This window comes from Fukomys damarensis, unplaced genomic scaffold, assembly GCF_012274545.1.
Source record: "Fukomys damarensis isolate Sample0158 unplaced genomic scaffold, DMR_v1.0_HiC HiC_scaffold_38, whole genome shotgun sequence".
Classification (NCBI taxonomy): domain Eukaryota; kingdom Metazoa; phylum Chordata; class Mammalia; order Rodentia; family Bathyergidae; genus Fukomys; species Fukomys damarensis.
Genome location: NW_022900950.1, coordinates 50,072,608 through 50,090,258, shown reverse-complemented (window position 1 = coordinate 50,090,258; position 17,651 = coordinate 50,072,608).

Below are 17,651 nucleotides of genomic sequence, written 5' to 3'. Positions count from 1 at the left end.
TGATCTCCTTATGCAGAGAGAAGATTTATCCCCCCTACCCACCCACACCATCCCATGTAAAAGTGGATGGTTTAGGGGAAAACCACACTGTGTCCTGTTAAGAATTTAGGCTTTAGAGTCAGAAAGACCTTGGTTTAGATACCAACTCTGTTCCTTCAGATCTTGTTGCAAATTACTTCTGGTCTCTGCATCTCTGTTTTCACATCTATAAAATGATAATAAATAATCAGTATCCACTTTGTAGGGTGTTTGTAAGAATTAAACAAGGCCAGCGGACTAGTCAGGACAGCAGCAGCTTTACTGCATTAACAAATAAACCCCAATATGTATCCATATTGAGGATATACTCCTAAGTGAAATAAATAAGTCACACGTGTATAAATACTTAATAATTTCTCTGGTGTGAAAAACTATAATGGTACATAAGATCCTAATGATATAATTGACAATGTGAAATAGGAAGAAAGGGCTAAAGGTGTAGGGGAAGTGGGAAGGGTAGGGGAAAGGAAACAAGGGAAAAGAAAAAAAAACATGAAAAAATGGAAATAAGTGTAAGAGGGGAGGGGAGGAGGGGGTGAAGGGAGGGCAGGGGTAAGGGGAAAAATGAGAATCAAGACCTTTCATGTAAAGGTACAAGATCCCAATGATGAATGTAACTGTACTGTATACCTAATATGTACCAAAAAACTCAATGAGAAAAAAATAAACCCAATATCTCACTGGTTTAACCTGGCAAAATTACACTTCTTTCTAAAGTCCCAGTGGGAGGTAGAAAGTTGCTTTCCTCCAAGAATGAGCAAGGGTCTGGGCTGCTTTCACATAGCAAGTTTGACCTCAAGGATTTAGCTTTCTAATGAATGGAGAGCCACCCTGGCTCTTTACTGCTTTGGCCTCAAAGTGATTGTGTTCGCTTCTGATTATAGTTTGTTGGAAATAAGCATGTGAGCCTGTCAGAGGGCCAGCAGGAAGATAGATGGCATGTTCAAAAGGGTCATGTGTTATCCATTTAATGAACTGTCTACAAAGGTATGAGTAAGGTGAAGGGAGCCATGAGAGACGATGAGGTACCTCAGGGCTGCCATCAGCCCAATTCAGGTCATAGACCTGTAATACCTGAAACTCGGGGAGAGAATGAGATAGGGGCTGGGAATCATTATTATTAATCCTCCTGTCCTTTTTCTCTTCCCACATCTGCCTCACTGTATATTCCAAACTAGACTCGAAGTCATTACATAACTCAGATTGGCCTCGAGGTCACAATCCTCCCACCTCTGTCTCCTGAGCACTGGGATTCTAGGCTTGTGCCATTATATGTAGCTCCTCCTCTTGTCCTGTGTGTGTGTGTGTGTGTGTGTGTGTGTGTGTGTGTGTGTGTGTGTGTGTGTGGAATTGAACCTAAGACCTTCACACTAAGCTGCACCCCTAGTCCTTCTTTATTTTTTATTTTAAGACAAGATTTTGCTAAGTCACTAAGTTACTCTGGTTGCGCTCAAACTTGCAATTCTCCTGTCTCAGCCTCCCAGAGTGCTACAGTTACAGACGTGCACCATACACTTGGCCCTTCTGTCCATCTAATTCTTGCTGTAGCCAAGTTCAAGTAGGAACCAAAAGTCAATGGAGCTGACGGATGTCATCTAGAGCAGTGTGGAAAGTGGATCCAGAACAGCAAATGGAAGGTGTTCAACAGGACATGCAGAAGGTATGGCCTGGTGCTGAGCATGTCATGGGGCTCAAAAGTGAATGAATGGAGCCAAGAACCATGGTGGATGGTATGTCACAGTTGATTGTGTTCCTGGAGGTTTTCGGTTAACTTTACCTGTGACAAAGAGAAATTTACATTTGCTAAGGAGAATTTATCTCTCTACAACAAGGGCTCAGTGTCCAAAGCCTTGGCTTAGTACCCAAAGCAGAGTTGACTTTCCTGTCTCCTAAAATGTGAGTTTACCAGGAAGAGCAGTGTTGTTTTTTTTTTGTTGTTGTTTTTGTTTTTTTTTTTTGCAAAGCAAGAAACTTTGATAGCTCTGCCCCGAAGAACTTTCTCCCTTCTGCTGGCAATTACAATGAAGTCCGGACCAATGGCACAGCGACACTCAGTGCTGTCACTATTGTCACTCTCTAACTTGCCAACAAGATAAAGAATGAAATAAAAGGATCCTCTGGTCCCTTATCTTGTACTGGAGCCAACACAACAAGAGCAGAAGTTGACACCCTGACACTTCAAATCCCAGGACATTGTGAACAAGCTCCCCAGCTGTTTGTGTTGGGCTTGCTAAATAATAGGCTGGGTTTGGTACCAGTATAAAACTTTGGGGCCTAGGGTTTTTTTATGTTCCTCTCATATATAGTTTCTTGTTTTGCGTACAAGTGAAATCATCTTTTCTAAGGATCAAATTCATCTCTTGTTTTTGTTTTGTTTTGTTTTGCTGCAGTTGTATATTTTTGTCAGAAAGTCATAGACATTTTGAATGGGAAGGGACTTTAGAAGTCACTTTGCCAAATGGCCTCACATCCCATCAATACCTTGGGGAGGCCAGGATTTATCCGCTGCTTCAACTCTCTTTTTTCTTCTTTATTGTTTTCCCTGTACTAGGAATTGATCCCAGGACTTTCATCATGCTATATCCCCAGCTCCCCTCACCTTAACTTTTTGAGATAGGGTCTTGCTATGTTACTAGGTTGCCCAGGCTGAGCTTGAACTTGTGATTCTCCCCGCTCAGCCTTCCAGAGTGTTGGGATTACCTCATGTGCCACCATGCCTGGTATACACAAACCCTTTCAATGATAGGAAGCTCACTCATAGTAATACCAGCAGCACCTTTTCATTTCTTTTGAACCAGGTACAGCGCCTTGCTGGCATAACTTCCTTAACTCTCACGACTCTCAGAAGTAGCTACTATTATTGGCCCCACTTTACAAATCAGTAAATCAAAGTACAGAGAAGTAACTTGCCCCAGGATTCACAACTAAAAACAAGTGGAAGTTAGAGTTCAACCACATGTGTTTTTCTCCAAATCTCATGCTTTTCTCCACTATGGCCAGTACCTCTCAGGAAAACCCTGTGATGTCTTTGCAATATTGTAGCCGCTATAATTTATCCAATCAATTTAAATTATACATGATAGCAAAAAATAGGGATAAAAAACTGTTAATGATAATGCACATTGACATTAATTTCCCATTTACAAAGTAAATCTTATTTGGGCTTCTCACCAATTCTGTGGGATGTTATGTGAATCTCTATTTCTCCTATTAGAAAGTGGAGTTTCAGAACTTTTGCATGTATGACCTAGGTACAACTTGGTAGTATAGCCCAGGTCTTTTAACTCTTGTTCCTCTTTTCTTTCCACTCTGTCGTACACACTATGGGCTCAGCAAACAATGACAGAGCCACTGCTATGTCTGCTCTCGGTGCAGCCTCCTTCTCACAGTATCTTTGCCTGAACCACAAGGAGGTATCACTCTGACCCTGATTTCCACATTACCGCCTGTTTGTTCCCAGTGCACTATGGTCTCATGAACTGTTCTGTTTAGGAAGTCTGGTCTTCCTAAAAAATCTGTCCCACACTTATTCCTTAGGCCTGAATCCCAATGAACAGTTCTGTTTCCATCAACTATACTTCCTGACCTCAGGATAAACCAGTGCTGGCCATGCTTTGTCGACAGTGAGCTGGGAGTGGATATGAGACAGTTAGCAGACCGGACAAAAGGCAATATCATCTCTCAGTGCTTCTATTTGGCCCAGAAGATGCCAAACAGCTGCTTCCAAATGGCCAGATGTTTGGCATCATGTAGGACAAAACTTTGATTCATTGGCCAAATATTCTTTTGCCATTTAATCAGTCAACACATGCTGGGATGTTTTTGGCATCCTATGGACACTGTGTTTGCTTATAAATGAGTAGGTTTTAACATTTCAACTTCTAGAAGTTAGCCCACAACAAAAGCTCCCACACTATTTTCCAGTGCAAAAATCTTCTTTCCATGTTGCTGGCCAGTCTACTTCAGAGAAAAAGTCCCCACATTTTGTAAACTCTTTAATCATCTAAACACATCTACATCAAAGGCCAACATGATCTAATGGATTACGAGAACAGAAAATCTTGGCTTTTCTCTGGTTTTATGAAGCCCAAAATAATGAAAGTAGGATGTGTTTTAGTCTCCTTTCCTCTTATCTTTGGTTTTCTATCCTGGACTTTACATAGAATGTTCAATGAAACTTATTTCACTGAAGATTTTCCTTATTTTTTTTTAATCTCATACCCAGCTACTGGGAAACACATTTTCCAGATAATTAACAGTGAGTACTTAAAGTGGTCTCAGATGAACAAGATCTTTACACTTTCTCAACAGGAGCAATGATAATATTTTTATTCTTGGAAGACATTAGGAGCAAGATGTAGCTCAGTGGTAGAGCATTTACAGGGCATGCATGAGGCCCTAAGTTCTATTCTCAGCACTGCAAAACAAAAAACACACACACACAATAAAAAACCTCCAAAAAACAGATTGTTTGGGCTGGGGATTTATCTCAGCGGTTCCGCCACCTGCCTTGCAAACGCAAGGACCTGAGTTCAATCCCCGGTACCAAAAAAAAAAACAAAACAAAACAAAAAAAATCCAAGCCAGATTCTTTGTTTGTTTCCATCAACCTACTGCTATTCAAATTACTAATATATCTACTCTGTATTTAGCTGCCAATACATTTTCAGAGTCTGTGTTTAGTGCTTTAAGAACATGACATTTCATTCTCACAAAAATGCTTTTGGTATGAGCATTTAGCTATATGGTATTTTACACCAAATGACAGCCAATCTGGACAGAAGGAAACGGAAGCTTAGCAAAGGTCATCAGCTTGCTCAAGGTCACACAGATTCTCAGTATCAGAGCTGGATTTGACCTTGGTCTATCTGCCTCCAGGGCCCATGCAATTAACCCCTCATCATTCTCTTGCACCCCCTTGCTTTCAAAGTGATTGTGCTGAAACACATGACAGAGTCCTCCAGCCCAGAGCACGAGTCCCTTCCCAGGATGACACCCCTCCTGTCTTTGTGCATTCTGCCCTACACCCTGTGGTTCAGACTTACAGAATGTAAGCATGTGTACATGCACGCACACACATACACACACACACAAACACACACACACACACATACACACACCCATACCACCCTCTTTTAACCCGCCCGACCTGGCACATCCTGCTGTCCTTTTGGGGCCCAGTGCACATGCCCAGTCTACATGCCAACATTTGTCCATGAGAAAGTTTCCACCCATCCAGGAAGAGCCACTCAGAAATCAACTTTACCCTAAGTCCACCCATTTGACCTCATGCTGGTTCCTCCCTTCTTCCGCAAACACACTTTCCCTGGTCACAGCACCTGAAACATGTCATTGTTAGAATGTGACCATGTATTGAAATGTTTTGTTTTCTTCTCTTGGGCTCTTGTTTTCTTGTTTTATTTTTTGAGACAGGGTTTTGCTATGTACTAGTCATTCAGACTGGCTTTGAACTCACTATGTAAGCCAGGCTGTCCTCAAACTTTGCAGTGATCCTCCTGCCTCAGCCTCCTGAGTGCTGATAATCACAGACATGTGTTATCACACTCTGCCTGGGGCTCTTGTTGAGGAAGTGATTCTACCTCTGGGTCTTCAGGGCCTGCAGAGTATACTCTTCAGTAATATTTACTGAATAAATATAAATGATGAACTAGGTAAGCACATATTGTGGTGATGTGCGAGTGATTACTAGCATTCACTAAGTGCCTTCACAGTGGTTGAAATGTTTTAAATCTGTGCCTGTGAAAATCTCTTAGTACAGAGCTGAACTACTGTCTTCACAATCTACTAGGAGCAGACTTTCTGCCATCTATTTGAACTGTGACATTAACCTTTGAGGGGAGGAGAGAGAGAGGGAGAGAAGGAGAGAGAGAGAGAGAGAGAGAGAGAGAGAGAGAGAGAGAGAGAGAGAGAGAGAACTTTCCCTCAGACTCTTCAATGCCTAAGTCCCAGGAAAGCACTCAATTGTGACTCTGGAAAGATTACCACCAGTGACCACATTATTCACCATAACTGCTCTCTTCACAATAACCAAGATTTTGGAGGAAACAGCAATTACACTGAATGGGAGTGGGGGTGGGCTGCTGAGTGAAAAACAAACAACAGATGTCTACTACCATCTGCTGACATGAGGGGTTGAAGATCAACCCTAAATCCAGCCCTGAGTCAGCAAGTCTTGTTTATGTAGTCATCCTCTGTGGTGTTTTGAAGATTTTGACAAGGATCCCTTAAATACTAAAAGGCCATCAAAATGAGAGGAATGCCTTTAACAGAGCAATTACAGGTCCCAGTGGATGAGACATTTGGGGACATAAAAAACATCTCGATTCTTCAAAGCCGCCCCATGTAGAGAGCTATACTTACATCACTCGTAGCAGTTATAGGGCAGGCAGATTATAAAAGTAACACTGTGTCAGCACTGATGTGTACAAAGCAATTGGGATCCAGAAGTAAAAGCACCTGGCTCCAGTCATGGCCCTGTGATCATCAGGAGGTGTGTTGCAGAATGGATCACTCAATCTTTCTGAGCCTCTCTTTCTTTAATGGTAAAAAGAAGGAACAATAACAAAATCATTTCCAGTAAGTTTTCAGGAGTATCAAATAAAACAAAGTGTGGAAAGCCTAAAGTATTATACAAACGTTATTTACTTGTGTTAATTTAGGGAAAACAGACAATAGGTGATATACTTCCTTAGAAAGGAATGGTGCCTAGGTTACTTGTAGCTATTTAGGCATTAAAGTTTGTATTAACTAAAGTGGAAATGATTAATAAAAGTGTGAGAAAAATCTTGTGGTATAAGTTAAAGTTAAATACTAGTAATAATTTATGTTTCTACTACAATTTCATTAAAAATGTATATGCATGTGAAAACCAGCAGGGGATTCAAATGAAAACAATTATTTTTAAAGGAGTCAGGGTTTGGTGTTTTGCTCTCCTAGTTTAACTTCCACAAATGTTGTCTGTGGTTGAAATTACATTTTTAAAAGGTCTTCTCTGAATTGAAAGAAGGAAACTGTTTTGTGCCTCATCACTCATGGTTGTCCTTCTCCGGGACTGTTAATGGCAGCCATAGAGCTGGACCTTTTGTCTGAGTCCTGAGGAATTGTGTTCGTTCCTGTGGCATCTATAAACGTAACTGAAGGTGGGGTTACCGAGTGCTGATTGAATGAAGAAAGAGAGACAGTTCTGTGGAGGCAGGCGCACGAAGGTCAAATCAAATTGCATAGCTCCCGGTGTTTTTCTCATTCTCCATCTGTTTGCCCTTCTTAGAGGTTCTTTGCCTTATCTCCCTCTTGGGGAATCTTCTCTTCCCCTCCTCAGTCATCATGTGGAGCTGAGTTGGAGTAGACAATCTAGGTTTAAATTAATTGGAATCTTGCTAAAATTGTGAAAGGTCTGAGATTTTATCCTACTTATGGGATTAAAAGTTAGTCTGCTACCACCTCAGGGATGCTGACAGAAGACAGACTCCTGACAGACAGACACACACACACACACACACACACACACACACACACACACACATACACACAATGTATATAATAGCAAAAGCAGTAGTTACAATACCAGCATAATTGTACAGGTTTCCCAAAATGTACATTTACAGGATAAACCAGAGGGCTAAATGATTCCTGCACTTGCAGTCCCTGTGCTGTGGGAAAGAAACTGAGGACCAAGAGCCTGCCCATTTTAAGCAGGCAAAGAACATTTTAGCCACCTACAAACAAGCCAATTCCTCTCACCCTGTGCTAGCCATGTCAAACCACGTGTCTTGACCTAATTGGCTGACTGTGTGATGAGCTACAGAGCTGTTCCATGTCAGGAGAAGCAAAGGCCCTGCAGTCTGGCACATCCAACAGGTATATGCTAGGCATCCAGGGTGATACACTCCTCAATGGTACCATATTTTTCCTGGTCTTAATGTGGGATGTGCACATGAGCCAACTAGAACCATAGAGGCAAAACAAAACTTTTGAAGCTTTGGTTTAAATGAGAATCATCTTACATCTCCCAGATGAAAATCTATCTTGTGATCAATAGAGAAATTCCTTTTGAGAAGGGTGGGTCAATTTGAGAAAGAGAAATAAATAGAACAAGGAAACTGATTCTGATGTCATCACTTGAATGCTGTGTGAAGTCAGGTTCAAAACCAAGATACTTACCTCCAGAGCTCCCTGTTATGGGCAGCAATTTGGAACACTATTCTGTCACTTGCCACTAGGAGAGACCCAGTGAACACAAATATCAATGCAAACTTGTATTCACCAGGGTTCTCCAGAAAAATGCGACTGATGGAATGTGTGTCGGTGTGTGTGGCCATGGGGAGGGAGAAAGACAGCAAAGGGGAGGGGGCTCTCACAGACTTGACTCATGCACTTATGGATGACAGCAAGCCCCAAGGTCTGCAGTCAACAAGCTGGAGACACGGACAGAAATGGTACAGTTCCAGTCGGAAGTTCAAAAGGCATGAACCCCAGGAAAAGCTGATGTTTCAATTCGGGTTTGAAGGCAGGAATAAAATGACGTCCCGTGTCAGTGACAGCAAGCCCTTTGGAGATCAAGGGCCCGAACTGCAACCCCAAACCCACTTATTAGTGGCAAAGTGCCAGCACTGCAATTGATCTTAAATACTGACATTTTAGTTTAGAGAACAGCACATATTAGCATCTTCTGTCTTAAAAGAAAAATGTAACAACAGGGCTTTCAATGATACAGCTTTTTATTGAAAGGTAAAAGTCTTCATTTGGCATGCTTTTGCACTATTAACATGATCTTTGTTGTTATGTGGGTGCTGATAACTTGTCAAACCTTAGCTAATACTTCATTGGTTTGAGAGCAGTACATGCAGCACTCAGGTCATCTATTAGTTGGTTTCTTGTATCAGATTTGATGTAATTCACAACCTGCTCACAAGTGCATGATGATCCAAACAAAGTAAGAAAAGCAATCGCAACTGCTTTAATTGACTTGAAATTATTCGGCACAGAATCCCACACTTCAAGGATTTCATTTTCAGGACTTCCACCTGCTGTCCTTTGTCCTCCCTTCACACTCTATCTTCTCTCTCTTCTCATGTGTTGCACACAGGTCACGGAATTTATTTTCCAGACAACATTCCTTGAAATTCCAATAGCTCTATTTCCAGATTTCCAAAATCTAACCCGTGTAAGCAGGAAAGATCCAGTTCTTCAAATTTGACTTTATCTGTGGAAGAAAGAAGACAGACTTATCTCCTGATGAAACTATAAAAATTGGATACTAAATTCTCCTTTGTGAGCGGGGGATTTAGCTCAGTGGCACCACCACCTGCCTTGAAAGCACAAGGTCCAGAGTTTGATCCCTGGTACAAATAATAGTAATAATAATAATAAAATAATAAATAAAATAAAATAAAATTCCTCTTTGCAGCTGCTACAATGCTGGAAAATTCCTTGTAGGTTTCCTGATTGCTTATAGAATTGTCTGCAAATGTTTGTAGAATTTTGTAAATGCAATCTTAGATTTGAAAAATATTTCAGCTGCCCATTTTCAAGGTCACTTTCAAAAACCTGCAGTTTTCTCTCAAATGTTTTCATATCACAAAACATCCTTTCTGCATTTTCCCTTCACCTTGAATTTATTTTTGTTCAGTACTTTGAAGTACAGTATAAAATCTGTAAAAACAAAACAAAAAAACAACAACAACAAAAATGAGGTTGTCAAGCTAGGCCATATCAGTGAACTGTGAATATACCTTTCCTTTTTTATTCAGTCTAATTTCATCCAAGCCGGCTACTAATCTCTCCAGGACTCATCCTCTGCTCAGCCACTGGACATTAGCATACATAAGTAGTATATTATGCAGTGCCTGAACCTCATCAAGAAGTGCTTGAAATTGTCAAAAATTGGAGTATGAGCTGTGATGTAATTTACCATTTTTTAAATAGCTTTGAGGATATTGTCTAATTTTTTGCTGCCTTCCCTGATACAAAGAACTTCTTGATGTATAATACAATGAAACTGAATGACTGGATGTTTTGTTTCTGTACTTAATAAAGAACTATAAAAACCAGATGTTGTCCCATTATTCTAGGTGCCCCATACCTAGTAATTGAAATAACTTGGTCTTAGGTCTTGTGACAATAAAGCCTCCTACCCAGTACTATAGGTACCTATCCCTTCTGTTCTTCCAGGCAAAGACATCAGTTTCACCAGCTCTTCTCTCATAAAGCCATGCAAAATTACTGCTAGCCTTGCATATTGCGTGCAAGCACATGAAGCAACAGGCTGCCTTTTGTAAGTCAGTGGTGATCTGCTCACTGACATTAGTTGCCACACACAGGACTCAGTCTTTAACAGTTTTCTGCAAAATGACATCTTAGAGATGCATTGCACAATTTATACTTGTTTGGAAAATCATGAAAAAGGGGGTTACTGCCAGACAACATAGCCATTTTGATAAAATCTTCATCAGAGAGGAGCTTACCATGTTTTGCTATACACAGTAAAATTCAAAAGCTGGTAACTACCAGATGATTTATTTAGAAAGATAGTTGCAAAAACTAAGATACTGGGAATGATATTTCCTCAATTCCTCTTCAAGAAAATCTTTCAGTTTCAGCAAGTTTGGCAACGCTTTTGTGGTTGATGTCAAAGTACCATCTGACACTTGATGTGCTACACACAACACTTTTACTACACAGAATACATAATTCTTTTCCATTGCATTCAGTCAAACCAAATGGCTCTCTCCAGGCCTCTTAACGATGACCTTCCATGTTTTCAGTTTTGCTTTTTTTCTGTAGTCATTTTTTGGAGTTCAAGACTTGGAGTATAAAAAACACAAAAATTTCAAAAAAAAAACAAGCACCCAATACAAATGTATCCCTACATCAAAAATCACTAATACTATTAATTAACACTAAGGTATTAGATAATCCCTGGATCAATAATCTCTGGCAATGATTCTCAGCTGGGGTTCTTCTTGAAGTTGCTGACCACCAGTGCAATCGTGTGATGCTTCACTGACCACCAGCTTTTGGCCAGCTCTGAAAAAGGCATCTGAGTGCATTTCCTATCTTGTGGAGGCTTCTGCTAAGATTACACCCAGTCCAAGCAATTACATATATTTTTGCTCTTATTTTCATAAATTCTTTACAAACAACTAAATATGATGATGCAGATTCAGCTGTACCAGAGGGGCAGCACAACATTAAAACTAGAACATCTATTTGCTAAATCTTAGAAGCTGAATTTCATAAGAAAATGCAAAGCTAAAACCTGTTAGTAAAAACAATTGTATTAAAACTCACTGCCTTCCAAATACCTCCCCCCACACACATATTCATCTCCTTGGTAGCACAGCTCAGACGAATTCTGGCTAATCATGGCTCATGATGTCATCGCTTGGAGCTATTCCTCCTCTCTGAGCATGTATATGGCCTCATGTGTGTGCCCACTATGGCACATGTGCCATAGGTTCACTACCACTGTCCTAGATCAAGGCACACAGGCAAGAGGAAATTTCCTCTTGCTGGAGGCAGTGTTCATCATTTTCTTTTATCCAGGCTTCCAGCAGCATAGCCCAGGCCCACCAACATAGTGGAAGACCATCTGCTTTCCTCAGAGCACAACGCAAATGTTCTCCTGAAACATCTTCGCACACATACCTACAAGTATGTTTTACCAAGCCTCACCAACCAGCTAGGTTTCCCATGACTCAGTCAAGTGGACATATAAAAATTATCACAAAAATGTTACTACCAACTTAACTTCATCAAGTATCATGACTCTACTTAAGTCTTCTCCCTGCTGGACGTCAATTTCCCCGAATGAATTCCATGATATTTATTCTTTCCATTTCTTGCAAAATTGGGACTCTTTGATGAATTGTTGATTTCTTTCATCCAAGGTTTAATGAGGGGTTTGAAGAATTTAAAACTGCACCCAGACGTGATAGTGCATGCTTGTAATCACAGCATTCTGGGAGGCTGAGATAGGAGGATTATCAATTTGAACGCAGCCTGGGCTACATGACAATTTAGCAAAGCCTTCTCAATAAATAAGGCTGAGGATGTAGCCTAGTACAAAGGCCCTGGGTTTAATTCCCAGTACTGGAAAGAAAAAAAATTAGAACTGTATTTTCATAATTACATTGGTTCTTAAAATAAATCTAATACGGTGGGTAAAACTTTCTATTTTAAGTGTAATTCCCCTATGCACATCTCTTATTCCTCAAATAAAAATAGGAAGAGAAAGAAGGTGTGGGAAGTGGCTAAGATAAAATTGATTTGGATTTTCTCATGTTTTTTGAAATTTACACCCACATCTACTTGGTACTAATTTTACTTGCCTGGCTGTCATCATAGTGCTTGCCGTTTAATTACATTTTTAGCAGAAGCTGTGGGGAAGACAGTCAGCTAACATTTCAGTAAAATTATAAGGAGTATCACTAAATCTCATTCCAAACTTTCCTGTATTCTTATATTTCTTTGCCCTAACTTTCAGATAGGTAATAGTATAGAGATGAAAATATTGAAAGTTAACTTTTTTTGGGGGTACTGGGGATCGAACTCGGGTCCTTGAGCTTGCAAGGCAGGCCACCGAACTGCTGAGCTAAATCCCCGGCCTGAAAGTTAACTTTTCAATCATAATATACATGGACAAACAGCAAAGTACCAATACTTGTTGACTCTATTGGATATATTAGTATTTGTAGTATTTTTTCTACTTCTCCATAACATTTTCATTCTGGGTTTGCGTGGGAGGCACACTGTAATCACAGCATTGTTGTAGGCTGAGGTAGGAGGATTCAAGGCCACCTGGCGCACTGGGCAATTCAGTGTCTTACTGAGGCCCTGAGTTAAATCCCTCTACTAGAGAGAGAGAGAGAGAGAGAGAGAGAAGTTTGGGGGCTAGTTTAGTGGCAGAGCACTTGCTTAATATGCTTGAAGCCCTGAATTTTATTCTCAGTACTGAAAAAAAAAAACAAAACAGTTTTCATATTAACAAGTTGAGGAAGAAAAAAATAAAAGCATCTTGTAAGGTTCCTGACATAATTCATTGAGATTCTGAGAACTTAAAAATGGCTTGAATAGCAGGGCATGGTGGTAGAAGCTTGTAATCCCAGCATTCTGGAAGCTGAAATAGGAGGATTAAAAGTTTGAGGCAGAGCCTGGGCAATTTAGCAGCTTGGCAAGATTCTCTTAAAAAAAGGGCCGGGGATATACTTCAGTGTGAAAGCCCTCGGTTCAAATCCCCAATATGGTAATAAATGAATAAAATAAAGAATAAAAATACTTGATTTAGTCTCATTTGCACACTAACTCTTTATACAGAGTTCTTTCAAGAATATTTTTCCTGTAGAAACTTCCTTTTTCCCAAAGCCCATAACTCATCTGCCAGGAGGTCATCTGTTAAAGCAAGCTTGTAAATGAGCTCTTAACTTTGAGTAGAGGAGTGCTTTTAATCCTCTCTCATGTCTTTTGCCTTGGCTGTAGAATGGGAACTCTTTGTCTCTTCAAAAGGCACTGAGAAACTTGCTCCATCTCTCTGTCCTCTGAAGAAGGATGAGGAGGGAGCATTCCCTCTCTTTTGCTCCTCCCTGCAGGAGAGATGGTAGGAGGGATAAGATTTGTGGCTCTGGCCTGGGCCTCTTAGCTGTCATTCTGTCATCTTCTAGTGAGAAGAAATGGTCCCTTCTCTTGTCTTCCTGGCTGTTAGTGAGCTCACCAGCAAGGCTGCTACTCTCAGTTCTCCACTGTTTAGTCTGGGGCTGGTGGGTTGGTCAAGAGACACAGGAAGCTACAGCTCAGGCGTGGACCAAACTACATTCTCTAATCTACCAGTTTTACCTTAAATGAAACCAATACTGTATTATAAGTAGGCCTAGCTTGCCAGGTCTGTTTTGCATGAGTTTGGAAGCTGGAGGAGAGGATGAATATCACCCGCATCATTCAAACCCTTGCAGTTACCAAAGACTTGAGAGACATGGCCAGGAGTAGGCTCCTGTGAAACCAAGTTCCTAATACCAAGTTCTCAAGAAAATATGTGTTTGGAAGACTAAAGCCAAAAGTAATTTTGGGTCCCTTTTGTTCTGGTTGTAAGATATTATGCACAGTACAGACGGCAATATTTTAGTTACAAGACAGACCTCAAGTTTTTCCTTGAGCTCTAGCTTCTAAGGTGCCATTGTAAGTGGTTAAGCAAAAACCACGATCTGTGTTAGCAAAATAAAATACTTTCAGGTTTTGTTATTGGCAAGCTTATGATTATGGTGTGATCATATCCATTCCAATTTAAGTATATGCGCTGCTGAAGTGAGCACATGATGTCCATTAAGGAAAGAAAAAGTAAAAGTAATTTACTGAGAAATATAAAAGAATACTTGAAAAATGGAAAAATGCATGTTCCTAGGAAGGAACATTCAATTTTTAAAGCATAATTACTCCTCCCAAATTAATTTATTGTTTTACTGTTATCTAAATAAAAATCTCAATGAACTATTTTAATACCTTCAAAATTTCAGAAAAATGTTCTTATTTAATCTTAATTTATGTTTTTCGGTACTGGGGGTTGAGTGCAGTGCCTTTTCACTGAGCTATATCTCCAGCCTTTTTTTGGAGATTAGGTCTTGCCAAGTCACTAACTGAGCCTCACAGAGTGCTGAGATTACAGGATGGCCACCACACCCAGCTTCTGCGTAACTTTTTTTCTTGGTACTGGGGATGGATCTCCAGACCCTGCACTTGCCAGGCAGACAGTGGAACCACTGAGCTAAATCTCCAGCCCCTCCTTAACTTTTTATTAAGAAGACTTCTAAACAAACAGAAAAGTTAGAAAACTCATATAGTGAACACTATTCATTACTTGGGGTTCAATAAATGTTAATATTTGGCTATTTATGCATATGCTTATGTGTGTGTGATTACATTTATGCATGGACATATAGACACACTATTATAGCTGTGCATACACATGTCTCATTTCTTTTTTTTTTGCATTCTTTCTGAGTCATAAAATTAAGTTGCAAATACCATTACATTTTAGTATAGATATTTCAACTTGCACATCCTCAAATTAAGAATGTGTCATGTCTGAGAAAATTAACAATACTTCCCTAATATCTATTTCATATTTAAATTTCATAATTGTTTGCAAGTGCAAAATCAGAATCATCACGTGCCACCAGTGTTACTTTAGTTATTATGTCTTTTTAATATCTTTTACTGCAGAGCCATCCCTCTATTTCTCAATGTATGCATACAGCTTTTCCTTATTAGATTAAAAAAGTAAGGTGCATCATTGCTGGATCATATGGTAAGAGTATGCTTAGTTTGGTAGAACTGCCAATAATCTTCCAAAGTGTCTGTATTACTACTTTTTTTTTTAAACTCCCAAGCTGGGTCCTTTTCCCTTCTGGAAATTACGGGACCAGTAGATGTGACAGGACTTTGGTTAAGCAGAGAGGGAAAGTTTACTTTTGGTCAAGAGTAGGAAAAGCAAGACTTGCAAATTAACTTCTCAACTGGTTGAAAGTAGAGGTCACTGATAAAAACTGGGAAGGAAGAAGAGGCTGTAAAGGGAATGTATTTTCTGGGAATGGTTGGCGATTTTTCTGGGAATTCAGACACCACCTCTCTTTTCTCTTTTTATTGTTCTTCCCAGGTGTACTAAACAATAGTTAACTGTCATGGCACTGGGGAACTGTGTGATTTAGCATCTTGATAAGATTATAATGAAATTAGAGGTGATCTTGCAGTCCATCTGGCAGCCATCTTAGATCTAACCACCCCAAGAGGAACTTCTAGCTGTTGTCAATAAGCCAAGGATACTTTTTCTTGATTCAGATGGGAATCATGGATTGGCAAAGGGCAGCTCTGCTAGTAGTCTTGATGTCACCATGTGACACCAGATAATGCTAGATGCCAACAGTTGACTCAGGCAAATTTTGGTCACTGTCACGTCACTCCCAGATGCCTCTGTCTGGTGCCAGCAGTTCTACTCTGCCAGGTGCTGGTCTCTGCTGCTGATCTTCATTGGCTGTTGGTCTCTAGAGATGTTCAGTGCTAACAGCCCCTACTGTTTATTGCTCTTTCTTTTGAACCAACCACTCTGCCCACATCACTTAGGGTAAGAATCACTATGCAGAAACAAATCACAAGCAGGTTTACAAGACCACGTAAGCGAGTCTTTAACAGGGCCAGCGCAGGGCCCTCCGAACACTAGAGGGAGCCCTCCTACACTAACCTAAGAAGTGTGTGGGGAGTGCTGCTCATAGCAGCTGCAGGACTATTATTGGTCCGTGATTGGTGCAGGATTTGAGAAAGCTTCAGCGGTGGAGGCAACGAGCCAGTGAAGGCACAGGGCTGAAATCGGGAAGTCTTCTGGAGGGCTAGCTGTGGGAAATTGGAGACCTTAGCCATATCAAGGTGTCCTCTTCCTTCAAAGAGGCCACAGTAGTGTATGAAGTGGTGGGAGTAGGGGAGGGGTGTCACACTGATCCTAGAACTGCGCTCATGCTGGAGTGGAGTGGATGAGAGTGGACACTACATAGCCAGGGAGCAAAAAGAAACAAACTGTCCTAGTCCACTGGGTCTGGGCAAAGGAAAGCAATAGTGAGGGGCACGACCAAGCCATGGCCACCTCCAGCCAGTGTGTGTGTGTGTGTGTGTGTGTGTGTGTGTGTGTGTGTGTGTGTGTGGAGGGGGTGTCAGGCACTTCTGGCCTGTCAGTCTCTTGGCCCTTAGGCATTTTAACTTCAAAGATAAAAAAGATTAAAAATTAGATTTGGTAGGCAGTACACTGTGTAATTCCTGTACCATTTTGGAATCCCACCAGCAATGAACTAAGCTTTTTATACAGGATGCTGTTACTTACAAAGTACTTTTACCTGTCTTAACAGGACCTGGGTCATAGGAAGACATTTCTTCAAAAGTAAATCCATATTACTTCCTAGCTATGCCATGGATACCTCTTGGAGTATTACTACCAAGTAAAGGCCATCGTTTATTCTTAGCCTATTCAATGAACTGCACTGATGTCTTTATGTTTATCTAACTTTCATAACATCCTAAAGTATTGCCATTTGTATTTTACTGAATTAGAAACTGATAGAAGAGTCAAATAGATGGTTCAAGATGACAGATTGAAACCCAGGCTGGACTATTACCATATCTTGGAGTTATGACACTCTACTATATTATACTCCCTTTATTGAAATTGTCATAGAAAATTATGAAAACTTTGAAGGGTGGGAAAAAAGGAGGAAATAGATGCTTGTCTCAATAATCTTAAATTTGAATTCAGTAATTCTGAATTTTCTCTACCTTCCCTTTTCTTGAGCTATTTTACATCTCTGAATATAATAGAAAACTAATAATAATGCGAATTAATCCATATAGTTGTAAATTGGCACAAATATTCCCTGTGGATAGACCACTTTTGCATCTATTTGTGAATTCTTTTCCGCATTTATTTGCTTGTATTGGTGTGTGTCCTTTGAATTTTCCTTAGAGATGGCTATACTATCTTACAGGGTTTTCTTATTAATCCACCTTTTAAATAGATTCAATGGTGGATGTGAGTCATACCCTAGGTGTTGAATACAGGTAGC